Source organism: Lissotriton helveticus, chromosome 7, assembly GCF_964261635.1.
Source record: "Lissotriton helveticus chromosome 7, aLisHel1.1, whole genome shotgun sequence".
NCBI classification, from domain to species: Eukaryota; Metazoa; Chordata; class Amphibia; order Caudata; family Salamandridae; genus Lissotriton; species Lissotriton helveticus.
The window spans coordinates 10937617-10954388 of NC_136068.1; the positions used below are offsets into that span (position 1 = coordinate 10937617).

Here is a 16772-nt window from a genome sequence, read left to right on the forward strand (position 1 = left end):
GGTGCCCCTTCCACCTTCAGGAGTCCCAGGCCTGCTAGGGCATCTTCTTGAAACACTCAATAAAACCTGTCCCAAGTGCTTTTGCACCACATGCCCTCTGCAGTGCCTCTTTGTGTTCATCTGTGACATGTGTGGGTCTGTTTGAATTAGGGACACTCAAGTGTGCTTTCTACAAAAAACTATTCTGTTAAAGGCCCTGACAAATTAGACTTTAAGCAGAGTAACTTTAATTTTTAGAGCTCCAGATGGACAATTATCATAGATGAGGTCATCAGCCAGTCCTGGCTATTTAGCCAACAGCCCTTGGCATTCTGGTACTTGTAGTTTTATGTTTTCTGCTATAGGAGTTGACTTTGAAATCCAGGCATGCAAAGTACACTGGGCCACAACAACCAGAACTGTCTGAAGTGACTACATTTGAAATGTGGGCAATTGGCAGAAAGGAGATTAATGGCTCTAGGCTTGAGTCTGGGTCCAGGATGGATGATGGATGATGGCTCTCAAAGAATGCAACCTGCGGAATTCACTTGTCAACAACATGTTGTGGTGCAAACTCAGCAGACGGTTGTATGTTCTGTACACATCACTGGTGAGGCCTCGTCTGCAGTATTGACTTCAATCATGCAGGTCACATCTAAAAAAAAATGCAAAATTTTCAATGGGCCAGTTAGGGACAGATTGAAACACCTTCATTCAGGGGGACAAAGATGTGCAAGAAGCAATAAAATAATGAAGAAACGGGGATTGGATTTCCAACTCACCTGGTGGAAGTATTTAGCAAATTTGCCATACAAATTGGTAATACACTTGGACTGCAACCGATACACCACCCACTAATCATACTATGAAGGAAGTGTTTCACTCTGCACTCAGCCTATTTGGGGTTCCTTGGTACTTTATAAACAACAAAGGGCCTCACCTAAAATACACTTAGGGGCCTATTAGGATGGCAGACGGATTGCCCTCTCCAGGCTGCCGGTAGCCACCGCCGGCTTGGCGGGGGCAATCCGCCCGCCATCCTCTCCTGAATGCCCCATGCCATATCAGTATGGCGGGGGGACCGCGGCGGATGGAAAGACCGTCCGCCGCTTTTCCATCCCGGTTGCCTTGTGGCCGGGGCGGAAAAGGTTTAATATGGTGGCGGTGTGTATTAGACACCGCCTGCCATATTAGCATGGGCATTTTTAGATGCCTTTCTGTGGCAGCGACGCCACCACGGAAAGGCATGCCGTCTTCACTTCGGGGGCCCCCTGCAGGCCCCAGGAGTGAAGAACAGGTGGGGGTGCACACGGGGGGTACCTGTGGTACCCCCCTGCATTTGCATTAACAAAGAGGCATGCACCGCGCGGTGCCTGCCGCTTTGTTAATGCCAATGCATTAGTGCATTTTTAGCATTGTGGCGGGCGGTGCTGAGTGCACCGCCCGCCACAATGCTAAAAATGCAGGATGCGCCCGCCATAGTGGTGGGCGCAACCTAATACCCCCCACGGGACGGTCCCAAACACCGATAGGATGGCGGGCGGACTAAGTCCGCCCTCCATCCTAATGGACCCCTTAGTCTTGACATAAATTGACAAGCCCAGGGATTTCAACTTCTTTTTTCAATTCCCTCGAGTGTGAGCCATCAACCACTCTAATTTGTCGCCCTATGTCAATGACTGTCCTAACCATAAAACCATGGTAGCTGTTGTTGTTTTGTGTATTTTAGGTGGGGCCTTTTGTTGTTTATAATGTCGTGAGTGGAGGGCGGCCTCTCCTTTTCTTCCCCCTTGACTCGGAGTAGATTGAGGTTCCTGGGTACTTACCTTGGGTGGTTCATTGGGTCCCCTGCTCTTCTACATCTTCTGGGTCCAGTCTCGACTTTGGTTGTGGTTTCAATTCCACTTTATTAGTATATCGTTTGGTCTTCCCCTGGCAACCACTGTGTTTTTGTGCTACTTACGTGCTCTATTATCAAAGTATAGTGTGTATTGTGATTTTTTTTCAGGGTAGGAAATATTGAAATGTGTTAGAGAGTGTTTATAATAAATACATATTTTTATAACTATACTGTGTGGTTCTTTTTCACTTAGCCTTCACTATGTGATTAGAACTAGTAAAACAAGCGGCTTTACACACCTTCTGGACTAAGCCTGAAGGCTGCTCTCAACAGCTATCACTTAGAGAGCTTTATAAGGTTGTCTAAGAGCACTAAAATCACCTTCACGTTTGTCTCGATTAGTACAAGGTGCTTCATTTACGTAAGTGTGCACCATATACTAAGCCAGCCTCCTACAGGGATTCTGAATTTAGCCTCAAGAAAAAGGTAAAGTCTTAGATAAACACCTTAACATGGACGGCCAGGCAAACACTCTCAGCTGTAGTTTGTGTCAGATACAGTTGGACTATAAAGGAGGATGCACCCTAGAAGCACAAGTGCACGCTTGAGAAAATTCAAAATGTCACCTTGAGGGTTGTTTCTTGTGTCAAACTGCGCGAGCACATTACTTTAACACTTCATAAATTACACTGGCTACCGATTGTGGACAGGATGAAATATTGTGCCCATATGACACTTCAAAAAGCTACTTATCAAAGTGGTCCAGATAACTGGCCTTTAGACACCACATTTATGTTCCAATGAGGCACCTATGGCCCTAAGCTCAGGTTCAGTTGGTTTTCTACAAATTTCAGCAGACAGCACTGGAAGGCAGACAGCTACAGGGAGCACAGGTAACACTGTGTAATAGCCTAACGTTGGAATTAAGGAATGCCTCATGCCTAAAGGGCTCCAGAAAAACTTAAAACCTTTATCTTCTATTGAGATTTGAGATTGGAAACTGTACGAGAGCCTGAATACTTCCAGGTTTAGGCACTTTATGATTGGTTTTGACTCAGACTAGTAGCTTCTGTGTAAACATTGGCTCCTACTATCTCTGGCAATGTAAACCAGTTGTGCTTTTCTTGGTGAGGGAAAGAAACGATGGCTGAACAAACACGTTACCTTCCCTGCTGGTGCAAGTGGCAAGTGATGTAAGAGGACGGGATATAAGGGGCTTGGAGCCTGAGTAAGGAGGATACCTGAGAATCCTAGTGACTCATGGGGACTTTGTTGCACTAGTTGAAGATCAAGCAATAAATTCACTTTGTATACAGCAAACATGTATGCTGGCCAAAAAGTGTGAAATAGTGTGAGAGTGTGGAGTGGGTTAGGGGTGATTGGGTCAGGGGTGAGTGGGTCAGGGGTGAGCAGGTCTATCCGGACACCATCATGGGGAACCAGTGTAAGGCCCCCATTAGGATGGTGGGTGGACTTTGCACGCCTGCCATCCCCGTGGAAAACAGGACCACCCACGACGGGAGCGGCGGTCCCCCCATGCCTATTATGATGCACCCGCCACACTGGCGGGAGCATCATGCATTTTTAACATTGCAGCGGGCAGTGTTGAAAAGCACCGCCTGCCGCAATGTTAAAAATGCATGGCATGCATTTGCATACACAAAGCAGCAGGCACCGCGATACGTGCCGCTTTGTGTATGCAAATGCAGAGGGGTACCACCCATGTGCACCCCCACCTCGCCTTCACCATGGGGGCCTGCAGGGGGCCCCCAAAGTATAGACCGCATGCCTTTCCGTGGCGGCATTGCCACCACGGAAAGGCATCTGAATGAGGCCATCATAATATGGCTGGCAGTGTCTGATAGACACCGCCAGTCATATGAACCCTTTTCCGCCCCGGCCACAAGGCGACCAGGGCGGAAAAGCGGCGGACGGTGTTACCGTCTGCTGTGGTCCACCCCGCCATTGTAATATGGCAGGGGGGAAATAGGTGGCGGGCGGTCATGGATGTCGGGCGGATCGCCACTGCCTGCATGGCGGTGGCGATCTGCCCGACATCCTAATGGGCCCCTATGTTTCATCTCTCCTAGTACACCTTGTTTCTCTGGATTTTGACTGCCATGACTCTTTCTTAGGGTGTTTCATGGCAATAACAATATACGGACAACCAATGGCTGTAATGTCTGTACTTAGAGAAGCTTTTAGTGCACCATTTTAGTGGAGAAGGTGAGTGCTGGACTATGGGGAAGTTACAGACTTGAATTACACAGCTCAGCATCTGCTTCAGCAAAAGAGCAGACAATAGTCTTCGAACATAGACCTCTGCACCTATGGAGTCCTACTACTCTGGAAACACAACACCAGACCAACCATGCGCTTGTTCACTCTATAGTAGAATACCGGTCTGATAATGTGCCTTGATGCCCCTCCAAAGGTTTGAAGCACCATACAAATGTCATCACAAGTACTTCTGTTCTGTAGACAATGAAGACACTTGGGGGCCCATTACGATGTCGGGCGGATCGACACCGCCATGGTGGCAGTGGCGATCCGCCCGACATTCATGCCCGGCCGCCACCCATTTCCCCCCGCCATATTACTATGGCAGGGTGGACCGCCTTGTGGCCAGGGCGGAAAATGTTTTATATGTTGGCGGTGTCTATTAGACACCGCCAGCCATATTATGATGGGCTTGCAGACATGCCTTGGCATGCGGAGACTCCCTGCGGGGGCACGTTGTGGGCCCCCTGGTACTCGGGGGGATGGGAGGAGCACATGGGGGGTACCTAGGTACCCCCCAGCATTTCAAAGTGCAACATGGCAGGCACCGCGCGGTGCCTGTCATGTTGTGCTTTGAAATGCACCCATTGCGGCGGGCGGCACTTTCAGCACCGCCCGCCGCAATGGTAAAAATACAGGATGGACCTGCCAGTGTGGCAGGCGCATCCTAATGACCAATGCGGGGCCTCTGCTTCTATGAGGGCGGTCCCGTTTTGCCAGGGATGGCGTGCGGGCAAAGTCCGCCCGCCATCCTAATGGACCCCTTGGACACTAAACTCCCGTGGGAAGAGTGTATGATTACCATTGTCCTGTAAGACCACAAGCTCTAAACATATCTGTGCATGGTCAGATTTAGTTTCTTGGATCAGACCCCAAAGAGACAAAGCTTCATCAGGAGTATCCCTTATGAAAACATGTCTGGGCTCTTGGAGGTCCCTTTGAACATACTGAAGAGGCCCCATTTTGTAATGTTGTCTCATTTCTGTACTTACTCTTGTTGGGTGCCATCTAAGCAGACTCCCCCACAGCTGCATCCCTAAAGGAAGAGAGACAAGAGATAATCATCACTAAACACTACTGGGACAGATAGACTTCATACGAAGGGTAAGCTGCAGGTGTTAGAATTTGGTGGAGAGAGGACACAGCCTCACAGAGAGCTGTGAACACTGGATTCTGGAAGTAATCTCTAGATTAAGGTTCATAGTTTGGCACAAGCAGCAAATTAGAAGTTTAACAGCTATTGAAAAGGCCATACAGTTAAGAAATAAAATACCTCCATGGTCTAAACAAAGTTGAGTACAAAGTCAAAAATATAATAAGACAAATATCACAAAAACAAAGTAAATTCAATCAAAAGATCAAACATTATAAAGAAATCAAAAACTGAGTCATATTAAAACATTGATAAAAATCATTAAATGCTCTCAAACTCACAATGCAAAAGCAAATGTAAATATTGTGAATAAAGTAGGAAGATGGCTTCCCATAAACGTCCCCCCAGTTCCATTGACTGTACTATTTTGAGGGAAAGTCCTTAAATGAGCAGGACTTTTTCCTCAGATTCCAGTCAGCTTAAGCCAGATGAATGAAAATTCCATAACATTCCAAAAGTAACCGGTTCAAACAGATCCACGTGAATTCTACACAACATGGAAGATGATTCTTCAGTACTCCAGATTTTCCGAAGAGATGTACGTCCCACTGGGTGTGAGCAGGCTTCTATGGCAGCGGTGAGCAGCCAAAATATTGGAAAAAAAATATCGAACTACACTAATATTGAGTTGATAATATCGAAGGGACAGAATATTAATGTTAAGAATATCGATGGACAGAATATCGACCCTAAGGTAAGTAATATCGATTTTTTTTATATCAATGTAAGTAATATCGAAGTTAGTAATATTGATATCAAATATATAGATGTTACTAATATCGATGTTACTAATATAGATATTTATATTATTGTTATGTATTTTATTATGTATTTAATATGTATGTGTTGTATGTTATTTAATAAGTGTTTTACTGGTTTTAAAATATATGTATACAATTTTTATATGTTAATATTGTTTTTTTTAAGTCAATATTGTGTTTTAGTACCATGGCCGGTTGTGGGTTTATAGGGAAATAGGGTGGGAAGTAATTTAATTATACTAAATTAATTATTATTTTTAGGAACTATAAATTAATTGTAATTCATTTTCATGTGTAAGTTCTGTAGTGGGTTGTGGGTTTATAGGGGAATAGGGTGGGAAGTAATTTCATTGTAATTAAGTAATATTTTTTTTTATTTATTGGTATTGATAATTATGTTATTGTTAATTAATTATGAATTGGTAATTAATGTTTACTAATTGGTAATTATTTTTTATTACTTGATTAATTGATAATTATGTTAAGTGTATTAATTTATTATTGGCGTGTTGTGCGTTTATAGGGAAATAGTGTTGGAAGTAATTAAAATCTAATTAAGTAATTATTAAAGGTACTGTTGGGTATTTATTAATTTATTGACATTAATTATTAATTGGTAATTATTTTATTTGTTTAGTTAATCATTAATTTGCATTAAATATTATTACATATTTTGTATTGATATTTTCACAACAGATTTTTATTGATTGAATTAGGCAGAGCAATAAATGTGGCACCCACAGTCAGGAGAAACCACCAGGCATCTTGATACAATTTACATCACAGGGCCAGAGTCCAATCAAGAGTTATAGTAAAACACGAACAATGGGAACTTCCCCCCCCACCCCTACCCCCCCGAACTCCCAACACCCAATCTCCCTGTTACCTCCCCGTTATCCCTCCCTAACCCTGTGCACGTGTGTAGAAGGAGCATCATTGCTTGGTCGTGGTGTGGCAGATATGACGCATTTCACAGGCCCATTTGAAGGTGTGTGCCTAGGGATCTTCCTCAGGTTCCGCTGGGGGATCTAGTGTCAATTCCCTATAGTCAGCCCACCTCTTCCATATCTTGAAGTGCTTGCGGGGGCATCCTCGTGCTTCGAATATTGGTCGTTCTAGACCCATACAAAAGCCTAACCCGGCTCTCCATGCACACAGGGGAGGAGCCCTCTCGTCCTTCCAAGCACGGGCCAGATCCCTTTTTGCCAATACTAGCCCCAATAGCAACAAGTGGCGTTTATATATGTTCCCACCAACCCCTTCAAGGATGTGAAGTAGCCCTAGGCGATGAGTGCATGGAAGGTCCCAATCCAGTACTTCAGACAGGCAATTCCATACACCCCTCCAGAAACCAACTATTCTAGGACACGACCATACCGTATGGAGCAGTGTACCCACCTCCGCCCCACAGCGCAGACATTCCGGCGACCCAATCAGTCCTGCCTTCCACAGCCGCTCACGGGTATAGTAAGCCCTATGGAGAATTTTGAATTGGATTAACCTGAGCCGTATTGCGATGGCAGTCCCCCGCGGGGACTCCAGGGCCTCCCTCCAATCATCCTCATCCATGGGGCCAATGTCAGCCTCCCAGGCCATCCGCAGGGGAAGAAGGGTGGAGGAGCAGTGAGTGACCATTGTTTGGTATATACGGGATACCTTTTTATCCCCGAGGTCGCCCATGAAGACCTTCGCCTCAATTGGGATGAATTCAGGAAGTGAGTCTAGATTGGCAATGCTGGGTGCCAGTGCATGTCTAAATTGCAGATAGCGAAAAAACTGGGTCTGGGGCATGTGGAACTCTGCACTGAGCTCCTAGAATGATTTGAGCGTAGCTCCGGACATCAAATGTCCCAGCAACGAGATCCCGATCGTGTCCCAGACGTCAAATCCTGACAGCGAGGCAAGCTCGGGGAGTCGTCCATTATGCCACAGCGGTGTTTCTGCAGTTAGTCTACCCCACCAGCCCATGCGACGTAACGCCTGTCGCCACACAGCGAAGACAGTTTTCGTAACACTAGGCAATGTCCGCCTCAGCCGGGCTGAGTAGAGGATCGTGTGGAGCGTATTGTCGCCCATTAATGCGTGCTCTAGGGGTAAGCCGGATCGCTGCTGTCGCTGTACCACCAGTCATTTAGGATGAGCAGGTGGGAAGCTTGATAATAGGACAGAAGGTCCGAGGTGGCAAGTCCTCCGCAATATGTAGATAAGAAGCACGTACGCAGCGCCACCCTGGCAGCCCCCCCAGCCCACAGGAAGCGTCCCAAGACAGAGTTGACCTGCCGAAAACACTGGGGTGTGATGGGGTGGGGATAATTCTGCAGCTGATATAGGAGGCGTGGAATCGCTACCATTTTGAAAATCGCGGACCGACCAAAGATAGTGAGGGGCATCCGAGACCACGTTTTCACATATGCTTGAACCCGCTCCCAAACAGGCATTATGTTGCGTTCCCAGGTAAGGCTCACCGATTCCGACAGGAACACCCCCAGATATTTCAAACCGCCGGCAGCTACCTGCAGTCCCGATGTCCAGGGGTCCGTCACAGCACCACCACCAAGGACCCACAGGGTGGATTTGCGTCGCAGGTCAGTAAGAAGAATAGGACATCGTCCGCGTACAACACGATTCTATCAGAGAGGTCCCCGGTCCACACAAAGCCTCGCATCTGTGCATCTATGCGCACCCAAGTGGCCAGAGGCTCCATGGCGAGGGCGAACAAGTAAGGGGAGAGAGGACACCCCTGCCGGGTCCCCCGTCCAATGCGAAATGTCTCTGACACCGCCCCCGCGACTCGCACCGCAGCCGTGATGTCAGTATAGAGTAGCTTGACATATGACAGAAATATCGGGCCTAGATTGAGGCGGGGCAGGAGCGCAAAAAGGTATGTCCAGCTCACCGAATCAAAGGCTTTGTTTATATCGGCTAGCAACAAAGCCGCCTGTTCACCCGTGGCCCCCATGGCATCCACCGCGGCCCGTGCGCGCCGGATATTATGGCGCGCTGCCCTGCGAGGCATGAAGCCAGCTTGGTCCGGGTGGACTAGGTCTGTTATGTAAGGGAGCAACCGATTCGCCAGGGCCTTTGCCAGTATTTTGGCCTCTACATTAAGTAAGGAGATGGGGCGATAGGAGTCATGTCTATCTGGGGGTCTACCTGGTTTCTGAAAGACCACTACTTCGGCATGGCGCCAATCCGGGGGCAGCTTGCCCCGTGCACGCGCCGTCTCAAGTGCACGACGGTAGTGGGATCCTAGTTGTACATGGAATTTCTTATAAAACTCACATGGGTAGCCGCTCGGCCCGGGGGCCTTACCTACATTGAGCTGTCCCAGGGCCTCCCCCAGTTCCTCCGCTGTGAGGGGAGCATCAAGGGCCCTCCTGTCTCATCCGATATCGCTTTAGGCGGCAAATCATCTATGAATTTAGCCACTTCGTCTACAGATAAACGGTCACACGGGGCATATTGTGTCGTGAAGTAGCTAGCAAAGCTCGCCGCTAATTCGTTCGGGTCAGTAATAACCACCCCGTCGTCAGCAGTAAGGCCTGGCAGCATGATGGGTTGAAGGCTGCGTTGACAAAGTCTATGGAGCAGTGTGCATGATTTATCTCCCCACTGGTATATTCTACTCCGCGTGGCCAGCCACGCCTGTTTGGCCTCATCCATGAAGACCGACGCATAGGATTGCTGTGCCTGGAGAAGCAACCGTATTACAACTTCATCTCCTCTTCCCCGACTCTGCTGCTCTAAAGTTTCTACCAGCGCGGCCGCCGCCATGATTGTCTCCCGACGCCCACGACGGGCCGCAGTACACCACGCGATGTCCACCTTGTATTGATATTTTCAATAAGTATATTAATAAGTAATTATTAATTGGTGATTAACTTGTAATAATTATTATTTTTTGATATAGAAAACTATTTCATTGTTCTATATTTTATAATTGGTAATTACTTTTTATAAATAATATGTTTTTTATACAAAAAAAATTATTGTTCAATATTTATTATTTGTTAATTAATTTGTATTAATTATTATTCCATGGTATGTATTATGAATTCATTGCTAATTAATTATTCAGTGGTAATTATGTTTTTATTAATTATTTCTTGGTATTTGTAAATACATTATAGTTATTTATTAATTAAATCATTAATTATTTAAAAAAATTATTTTATTCAAAGGTATGTTAATTTTTAACCCTGTGCTATCCAATACTTTCACTACTGTTGCACTTTCTGGAGTTTGAATATTAATTTTTACCTCTACGCTATCCAACGCTTTCCCTACTGTTGCACTCTCTGGAGTTGGAATAGTAATTTTTACCCATACGCTATCCAACACTTTCCCTACTGTTTCACTCTCTGGAGTTTGAATATTAATTTTTACCTCTACGCTATCCAACACTTTCCCTACTGTTGCACTCTCTGGAGTTGGAATAGTAATTTTTACCCCTACGCTATCCAACACTTTCCCTACTGTTGCACTCTCTGGAGTTGGAACAGTAATTTTTACCCCTACACTAGCCAACATTTTCCTTACTGTTGTTGTTTTGTTTAGAGTTGGAATAGTAGTTTTATTCCCTCCGCTATTTAATATTTTTTGTATTAATTTAGCTAATGTAATATATAATTCCTTTTAAAAATATTAAAAGTAAATTTGTTATAAATTATTATGTAATTGTTATCTATGTTATTGTTCTATGTGCATAGATGTAGTTGTAATTATTCAAGTTCAAGGAATCTTTATTCGGTGATTAAAAATCACCATAAAAGCGCATACATTATACATAGGTAAAAAAATCATTACATCATTTTCAAGATCCCAATACAATAATTATCATTTACATATTGAAGAAAAAGGGAAAAAGGGGAATTATGACACTTTAAAACAATTGATAACAACATTGGAACGTCATTCTTCACCTCTGGTTACCCTTAGACGAACCGCCACGTTAATAAAATTCATTATAGAGCACAAGGTTAACGGGTCAGATGCTTTCTGTAAGTACATTAGGGCCTCGTTAGCATGTTCCAGATTGGCTTGTTTTAAAATTTTCACTAGAAATCTGCGCCTAGGCATGGTGAAGAAAGGGCATAGAAGAACAAAGTGAAGGGAATCCTGCGGAGACCTATTGTCGCAGCCGCAGGATCCCTTCTGCTCAATTGTTGTTGAGAACCCTGCTGGTGAAGCCAGTATATAAGGCAATAAATTTAATCTGAGGCGGCACATCAAAAATCTATCCTGAGCATTGTGCATGAGGTACAAATATGGCTCCATGCCCTCAACACTCTTGACCAGATTGTGAGCCCTCACTGTCGTTTTGAGCCCTTCAGCCTCAGCTCTCTGTACTGTTTTTTGCTCCAGGAAAGCTTTTTTAATTAACATTCTGTGCCGGGCTATAATTGCTGCAGGATTAGTAAAGAGGTTCCCAAGGCCAAGGGCATCTAAATTACTCTTTACGTAATTGAGCCAAGGTATTCTCATACAGTTATCCCTTTCTAAACAATCGTTTAAAATTTCTCTACTTAGGGACGCGTCAGGGTTGACCCAAATTTTTAACCAGGCCACTATTGGCCTAAGTTTTACTAGGTCTTCTAGGTAGGGCCTCCCTAATTCCTTGTGTGCTATAAAGCTCGCAGTGCTTGGTGGTACCCTCAGGATGGTTTTTAAATATTTATTTTCCTCCCGCTGAATTTTTGCAGTATTGACATAGCCCCATAACTCTGCCCCATAGATCACTTTGGAGCAGCATATGGAGCTATACAGGTTCATCGCCTGTTCAGGGCTCCATCTGCCTACCCTCCTACCATAGCTTGCTAATGCCCCATTAGTAGCGATCATTTTGCTACAGCGCTCCTCAACTAGTGATTTAAATTGTAAAGCCCCATCAAAAAGTACCCCTAGGTAGGGAAATGTTTTGACCTCTTCAATTTTGTGATTTCCTATCGTGTACGTAAATTTGGTGCAAGGTTTGTTACCAGCCAACAGCACATATGATTTGCCCAAATTAACAAAAAGGTCTAGGGAGCCCATAAATTTTACAAAACCGTCAATCAAAATCTGTAAGCTCCTGGGCGTACGTGCGAGTAGGACAGCGTCATCTGCATAAAGCAGAACTGGAATGCGACGCGTCCCCACCCTTGGGCAATCTGTTTTTAACTTTAACAAAAACTGCTCCAAATTATTTATGTAAAGGGTAAATAAAAAAGGGGTGAGAATACAACCTTGCCGGACCCCACTCTTACAAGGGAATGAGTCGGTCGCTGTGAAGTTCCCTTAGGATATTAATTAGGCCACCCTCTATCCCCATGATGGACATCATGACCCAAGTTTCTCCCTGTTAACATGATCAAATGCTGCTGCCAAGTCCATGAACCCCATGTAGATGGTTTCATTACTGGCCATGGTATACTTGGCTTACAGCATGTAGAGGTTCAGGCATTGGTCACTGGTGGACCTCCCCGTCCTGAATCCGTATTGAGTGTCCGAGAAGGTGTTATTTTCTTCGGTCCACTCAGACAATCTGTTAAGGATCGCCCTTCCCAGGAGTTTAGCCGATACATCGATCAGGGAAATCGGGCGATATCACCTAGGGTCCTCCCTGTTGCCCTTCTTAAAAATAGGGACGATTATGGCCGTAGACCAGGACGGTGGCAGGCCACAATTGATGGCAGTGTTTATAACCCTGGTCATTATAGGAGCCCAAAGATCTACACAGCTCAAAAACAGATCAGGGGGTATTCCATCAGGGCCAGGGGCTTTGTTTTTGGTCAATCCCTCAATTCCTGCCGTGATCTCTTTTATGGAAAAATCTGGTACTATTGGGCCCTTTGGTGAGATCTCGGGGTGCTCTTCGCTGCTTCCTGGCTCGTAGTTGTACAATCCCTTGTAATGGGAAACCCACTGTTCTGGGAGAATATTAGCTCCTATCTCCGGGGTACTATTTTCCTGGAAAGTAGGTGTGTTAATAATTTTCCAGAACCTGGACATGTCCCTTTTTTCCCCCGCTTCTCTAAGGTCTGCCCACGCTTCTCCCTGTAGGGCTAGTTTCCTCCTCTTTATCTCTCTCTTATATTTAATTAATAATAGTTTTAAATAATTTATAAGTTATTAAAATTATCATTAAAACTGAATATTAAGTATATATAAATGTCCAATTGAAGAAAACAGGCAGCCTACTCAAGGTTTTAATACAGACTCACCCTACGGACTACATATACCATCATTCCTGATGGACAAGTCATTAAGCCACGCCCACTTAGGGAGGCACACAGTCAATTCGAATAAAGGTTGATTGAAAAGGATGAGCTTCTCTTGCCTGATTCACTTCCCAAGACCCCATGAAGAAGAGGCGTAGTAGCCTCGAAACGCGTCGGGTGCATGACATTCAAGAGTTGAGAACAGAGGCGCGGAGCTACGAGGGGCTTACAGAGCTGGATGGCAGGAAGATCAAGAATGACTTTCGGAAGCGCAGGAGCGCATTGCTCGATTTGTATATATATATATACATATATATATTTTTTTATATATATTATATGTATATGTTTAATTCATGTTTTATTACATGATATATATTACTTATTAATTTAAACATTATGAAATATTTTTAACTATATTTATTTTATTTATAAGTATTATTTAGTTTATTTTACATACTTTTTTTAACTAAAAAAACAATATTTATAATAACGATATTTTTGACATAGATAGTTTTTTTCTCTATATTTTTGTACCTACCATTTTGTAGATGGGATGTCGATATTCTTGACATCGATATTGTTTCTCCAATATTTTTGTAGGTCGCTCTTTTGACCTTCAATATGATCCTGTTGCAGCACCTGGACTGGACTGGGAGGGGCCTCTCAGTGTAGCAGCAGCAGCCCTGGACATCTTTTCTGTCATTCACCTCTAGACAGATTCTCTCACTGGAGGGCTTACACCACTCATTTGAGTGGATAAACAAGTGGCTAATGTAGCTGAAATTCACAGCCATTCACCTTGAGGATTTCTATTAGCTTGTTCCTTCTCTGGTAACATTATTTAACACAGCAACTATGATCCAGAGTTGTAAGCAGCCAAACACTATGATGGCGTACACTTACCTCAGCCATGTGGCAATGCTGTACCCTAACGCCAGCCATGTGACAATGCTGTACGCTTACCTCAGCCGTCTGACAAAGGTGATTCTTTAACTCAGTCATTTGGCGATGGTGTACCCTTAGCTCAGCTGCGTGATGATGATGTACCATTACCTTAGCCATCTGATTATGGTGTATTCCTACCTCAACCGTGAGATGATTGTGCAACCTCATGTCAGCCGAGTAACTATGGTTCACACTGACCTCAAATACAATCATCCACCCGCACCATGGGGGACTTACTTCCTATATTTTGGAGAAAAGCTGGGCAAGTTACTTAAACACTCATTTTAATTGCAAATCCAATAGTCTGCCTAAACTAGAGCAGTGCAGAGCAGATTTGGACAAACATTATACCAACAGTGGAAGAGGGGGAAGAGGCATCAATAATTTCCTAGACTGCTCCGTTGTTTCCTGACCAATGGCAAGAGACATTCCCAAATCTCATCAAAGTGCATCAGCCATAAGCCATTATGATACATAGTGTAGCCATGCGTCATTACTCTAAACTGGCTGGAAAGAACCCTGTTGAGTTTGGTATCACACATAATAGAATCATACCCCAACCCTGTAAACAGATGAATGGAAATTCCATAACACTGAATAATGGCGGCCAAAGTAACCAGTTCAACTGGATCTACGTGAATTCTACACAACATGGAAGCTGCTTCTCTATTACTCCACATGTTCTGAAGAGATGTAAGTCCCACTGGGTGTGAGCAGGCTTCTCTGGCAGCATCTGGACTGGACTGGGAGGGGCCCCTCAGTGTAGCAGCAGCAGCCCTGGACATCTTTTCTGTAAATCACCTCTAGACAGATTCTCTTACTGGAGGGCTTACACCACTCATTGAGATGTCAGACAAGTGGCTAATGCCGCTGTATTTCTCAGCCATTCACTTTGAGCATTTCTAGTAGCTTGTTCCTTCTCAGGTAACATTATTTAAGGCAACAACTACAATCCAGAGTTGCATGCACCCAAAATACTATGAAAGCGTACCCTTACCTCAGCTGTGTGACAATGGTGTACCCTTACATCAGCTGTGTGGCAATGCTGTACACTTAATTAGTTGGATTTCTCGACCGGTCGCCTCTCCATCAAGCTACAGATGAACTTGTGCTGCTAAAATAAGTAACGCTGTGCTTAGACCCCTACAATTTCATAAATATTAGCACTGAGACATCCCCGAAGTGGACTGGCGCAGTGTGACCAAGTGTGATTCACATGTTCTAACAAACCTACTCCATAAGGATATCTCACTTTGCTGACACTACATATGTATACACGCTTCATTTAATGCAAAGCATATATGAGACTTCGAGAGTGTGGCATAATAACTTAGAGAAATAGCCACAAAAGACAGTATCTGCCAGTGGTCTCTTGCAGAGTATCAGCACTAGTATCCCCTGGGTGTGTCAATATTGGTCCGATATCCGAGGAAGGTGGTGCTACCAATCTCTAAGCCACCGAAACACGCGTCGACTAATGCAGTTCAGATCCTGCTATGTGCAGTTACTTTAATTGGTCGTGGAGATTATACAACCTTCTGTCTCCCACCCTCCAGATATATGTACTAATGAATGTGGTATGAGTGTTCTTGAGATGGAATGCATGTGAGGTAGTGTGTATGAATATCTCTTTCTTGTTTCTTTACTCAGGGGTTAGTGATGCAAAGATTGTGTAATATTGTCTGTAGATGTTTAAAATATTGAGTTTATATGTAAAAATATGTAAAAGAAAATAAATAAATAATGTGAATATTTATAAACATGGTTATGTTTTTGACCTTTGTCATTATTTGCCTACATTCAGCCCATTTGAATTTAATATCAGTTTGACAAAAGAAATATAGGTCACGAGGGAGCCTATTCAGATTGTGTTGTTATTTTCCCCTCTTCTCCCAGACCTTTAAATAACTTGGCTAGAGGGGGTCCCCTTATTGTGCTTAGTACCCTTACCTCATCCGGTTGGTGATGGTGTACCCTTACTTCAACCATGTGATGATGGTGTACCATTACCTCAGCAATCTGGTGAAGGTGTATGCTTACCTCAACTGTGTGATGATGGTGCAACCTTGTGTCAGCCGTGTGACTATGGTTCACCCTGACCTTAGCCATGTGATTATAGTGTACTCTTACCTCAGACATGTGATTATGGTGTACACTTACGTCACCCATGTGATGATGGTGTTCCCTTACCTTAGCAGTGTGACAATGGTGTATCCTTACCTCAGCCGTGTGACACTGCTGTACCCTAACTAGAGCCGTGTGACTATGGTGTACACTTACCTCAACCATGTGACTATGGTTCACCCTTACCTTTGTGGGGTATTTCTAGAGCGCGGCGTTGGCTCCGGAGGGAGCATCTTGGCGCTGAATGATCCTGAAAAAAAACCAGTCCAAGAGGAATTAGATGGAGGCTTTGGAGTAATCGTCAGGGAGAGTAAAAATCCAGGTCTTAAGAAGCTTTCTGAACGTTTTTTCCTGGGTCAGTTTTCTAAGGGTTTTAGGCAGTTTATTCCAAGCTTTCGTGGCCAGGAAACTGAGGGTTTTACCACCCTTTGTTTTCAAGTTGTATTTAGAGGGGAGGATGAGATTGTCATGGGTTGAGCGAAGGTGTCGAC

General features: G+C 44.4%; 1 long non-coding RNA gene across 1 annotated transcript in view; it reads right to left on the reverse strand.

Annotated features, from left to right (window-relative positions):
• Nucleotides 1–540: 540 nt before the first annotated feature.
• Nucleotides 541–16772, reverse strand: part of LOC144766570 (uncharacterized) — a 34017-nt gene continuing 17785 nt past the window's right edge. Inside the window, exons 2-3 of the long non-coding RNA XR_013597841.1 lie at nucleotides 5092–5135; nucleotides 541–634 (exon numbers count right to left, since the gene is read on the reverse strand). This is a non-coding gene — a long non-coding RNA (uncharacterized LOC144766570). The remainder of the gene's footprint in view (nucleotides 635–5091; nucleotides 5136–16772) is intronic.